We start from the raw sequence: 4,396 nt of genomic DNA, 5'->3' as shown, positions 1-4,396 counted from the left end.
GCGCCCCTTCATGGGGCTTCTCTCTTGAAGAACCTGTGAATGCAGTGCTGAGGAGAAGGAACTATATATATATTTTAAAAAGCCTCAAATCGGTGTCATTCCCTTGAATCTACCCACCCTGTAAAACATCAGAACAGAGCAGTGCCCAATCACACCTTTTTATGAGCACTACTTGTTCTCCAAGTTGTGAGGGATCCTACTGCGATGGCTCCACATCTGTTCCTCAAAATGGTCATTGATAATAATGACGATCATAACAACAATGACTGTTCTAAGTGCGTTACGTGTATTACCTTCATGCTCCATCAGGGCTGAGGCAGCCCTTCCTCTCTGTCCAGTATCTCTCCCTGAAAGGGCAGAATCCTGAGATGCAGAGTTGGGGAAGGAGAAAGGAGTGATAAGAGAGACTGGGTCTACTTTGCAGCTCCTGGCATCACTAGTGTAGAAATTCCTCCCTCCACAAAATTTAAATAATGTTGAAAAGACTTCAGCATAGCTAATAAGCATGGGAAGAGGTGCTTGACATCATTTCTCATCAGCAAAATGGGATTTAATAGGACAATGAAAACAAAAGAAGAATCCAGTAAAGTAGCAAGATGAAAAATTAATACAGAGAAATAAACATCTGATGTAAATACAAATAATTAAGAGAGGACATAATGGTAGGAAAAAAACATTTCCAGTGACAACAAAGAAGATACAATACTTAGGAATACATTTAACAAAAAATGTGCAAAGCCTATATAACATAATCTTCCAAAAACTCTTGAAAGACGCAGAGTAGACTTAAACAAACACAAAGATACCCCTTTTTCTCAGATAGGAAGACCAAGCCATCACAGTGATGTTAACTTCCTAAGATGATATGAACACTGTATTTGGTCTGTATACCCTCAGCTAAAGACAAAAAGAAGGCTCCCCATATTCCCCAAATAAGGATAGGTGTGTGTTGGCAATTCTGATGCTTTGTGCATTCTAGGACTAAGCAAGTAAGTAAATATATTGTGGTCAGTGGAAGACATGTTTCCTCCTATCACAGAACAGTTTGAATACAGAAAAGTGGAAATCTAGAATGAACTTTGCAGTGGTGTACTGGAATTGAAGATATTTGCGATTGCACTTTTTTTTATAGACCTTTATTGGAGTATAATTACTTCACAATACCGTGTTAGTTTCTGTTGCACAACATACGCATACACATGTCCCCATATCCCCTCCCTCTTGAGCCTCCCTCCCATCCTCCCTATCCCACCCCTCTAGGTGGTCACAAAACACTGAGCCGATCTCCCCATGCTATGCTGCTGCTTCCCACTAGCCAACTATTTTACATGTGATAGTGTATCTATGTCAATGCCACTCTCACTTAGCTCCAGCTTCATCCTCTCACCCCATGTCCTCAAGTCCTTTTTCTATATCTATCTCTTTATTCCTGCCCTGCAACTAGGTTCATCAGTACCTTTTTTTTTTAGAGTCCATATATATATGTGTTAGCATATGGTATTTGTTTTTCTCTTTCTGACTGACTTCACTCTGTATGACAGACTCTAGGTCCATCCACCTCACTACAAATAACTCAATTTCGTTTCTTTTTATGGCTGAGTAATATTCCATTGTATATATGTGCCACATCTTCTTTATCCATTCATCTGTCGATGGACATTTAGGTTGGTTCCATGTCTTGGCTATTGTAAATAGAGCTGCAATGAACATTGTGGTACACGACTCTTTTTGAATTATGGTTTTCTCAGGGTATATGCCCAGTAATGGGATTGCTGGGTCATATGGTAGTTCTATTTTTAGTTTTTTAAGGAAGTTCCACACTGTTTTCCATAGTGGCTGTATCAATTTACATTCCCACCAACAGTGCAGGGGGGTTCCCTTTTCACCACACCCTTTCCAGCATTTATTGTTTGTAGATTTTTTCATGATGGCCATTCTGACCGGCGTGAGATGATACCTCATTACAGTTTTGATTTGCATTTCTCTAATAATTAGTGATGTTGAGTATCTTTTCATGTGCCTCTTGGCCATCTGTATGTCTTCCTTGGTGAAATGTCTACTTAGGTCTTCCGCCCATTTTTTAACTGGATTGTTCGTTTGTTTTTTTTTTTGACACTGAGCTCCATAAGCTGTTTGTATATTTTGGAGATTAATCCTTTGTCTGTTTCATTTACAAATATTTTCTCCCATTCTGAGGGTTGTCTTTTTGTCTTGTTTATGGTTTCTTTTGTTGTGCAAAAGCTTTTAAGTTTAATCAAGTCCAATTTGTTTTTGTTTTTATTTCTGTTACTCTAGGAGGTGGGTCTAAAAAGATCTTGCTGTGGTTTATGTCAAAGAGTGTTTTTCCTATGTTTTCCTCTAAGAGTTTTATAGTGTCTGGTCTTACATTTAAGTCTTTAATCCATTTGGAGTTTATTTTTGCGTATGGTGTTAGGTAATAATTTCATTCTTTTACATGTAGCTCTCCAGTTTTCCCAGCACTTATTGAAGAGGCTGTCTTTTCTCCATTGTACGTTCTTGCCTCCTTTGTCATAAATTAGGTGCCCACATGTGCGTGGGTTTACCTCTGGGCTTTCTATCCTGTACCATTGATCTATATTTCTGTTTTTGTGCCAGTACGATACTGTCTTGATTACTGTAGCTTTGTGGTATAGTTTGAAGTTGGGGACCCTGATTCCTCCAGCTCCATTTTTCTTTCTCAAGATTGCTTTGGCTATTCAGGGTCTTTTGTGTTTCCATACGAACTGTAAAAATTTTTTATTCTAATTCTGTGAAGAATGCCATTGGTAGTTTGATGGGGATTGCATTGAATCTGTAGATTGCTTTGGGTAGTATAGTCATTTTCACAATATTGATTCTTCCAATCCAAGAACATGGTATATTTCTCCATCTGTTTATGTCATCTTTGATTTCTTTCATCAGTGTTCTATATTTTTCTGAGTACAAATCTTTCACCTCCTTATGCAGGTTTATTCCTAGGTATTTTATTCTTTTTGTTGCAATGGTAAATGGGAGTGTTTCCTTAATTTCTCTTTCTGATTTTTCGTTGTTGGGGTATAGGAATACCAGAGATTCTGTGCATTAATTTTGTAGCCTGCAACCTTACCGAATTCATTGATTAGTTCTAGTAGTTTTCTGGTGGCATCTTTAGGATTTTCTATGTATAGTATCATGTCATCTGCAGTGACAGTTTTACTTCTTCTTTTCCAATTTGTATTCCTTTTATTTCTTTTTCTTCTCTGATTGCTGTGGCTAGGACTTCCAAGACTATGTTGAATAAGAGTGGCGAGAGTGGACATCCTTGTCTTGTTCCTGATCTTAGTGGAAATTCTTTCAGTTTTTCACCATTGAGTATGATGCTTGCTGTGGGTTTGTCATATATGGCCTTTATTATGTTGAGGTAGTTTCCCTCTATGCCCATTTTCTGGAGAGTTTTTATCATAATTAGATGTTGAATTTTGTCAAAAGCTTTTTCTGCATCTATTGAGATGATCATATGGTTTTTATTCCTTAATTTGTTAATGTGGTGTATCACACTGATTGATTTGCATATATTGAAGAAACTTTGCATCCCTGGGATAAATCCCTCTTGATCATGGTGTATGATCCTTTTAATATGTTGCTGGATTCTGTTTGCTAGTATTTTATTCAGGATTTTTGCATCTATGTTCATCAGTGATATTGGTCTATAATTTTCTTTTTTTGTGATATCCTTTCCCAGTTTCGGTATCAGGGTGATGGTGGCTTTGTAGAATGAATTTGGGAGTGTTCCTCCCTCTGCAATTTTTTGGAAGAGTTTGAGAAGGATCAGTGGTAGCTCTTCTCTAAATGTTTGAGAAGTCCATCTCATCCTGGACTTTTGTTTGTTGGAAGATGTTTCATTACAGTTTTAACTTCATTACTTGTGATAGGTCTGTTTATATTTTCTAATTCTTCCTGGTTCAGTCTTGGAAAATTGTACCTTTCCAAGAATTTGTCCATTTCTTCGTGGTTGTCCATTTTATTGGCATATAGTTGTTTGTAGTTGTCTCTTGTAATCCTTTGTATTTCTGCAGTGTCAGTTGTGATTTCTCCTTTTTCATTTCTAATTTTATTGATTTGCGTCCTCTCCCTTTTTTCCTTGATGAGTCTGGCTAAGGGTTTATCAATTTTGTTTATCTTCCCAAAGAACCAGCTTTTAGTTTTATTGATTTTGCTATTGTTTTCTTCATTTCTATTTCATTTATTCCTGCTCTGATCTTTATGATTTCTTTCCTTCTACTGACTTTGGGTTTTCTTTGTTCTTCTTGCTGTAGTTGTTTTAAGTGTAGGGTTAGATTGTTTATTTGAGATTTTTCTTGTTTCTTTAGGTGAGATTATATTGCTATAAACTTCCCTATTAGAACTGCTTTTGCTG

Source organism: Mesoplodon mirus (assembly GCF_964341445.2).
Source record: "Mesoplodon mirus genome assembly, chromosome: 19".
Lineage (NCBI taxonomy): Eukaryota > Metazoa > Chordata > Mammalia > Artiodactyla > Ziphiidae > Mesoplodon > Mesoplodon mirus.
The sequence above is the reverse complement of the archived record's forward strand: the minus strand, read 5'-3'. Positions refer to the sequence as shown.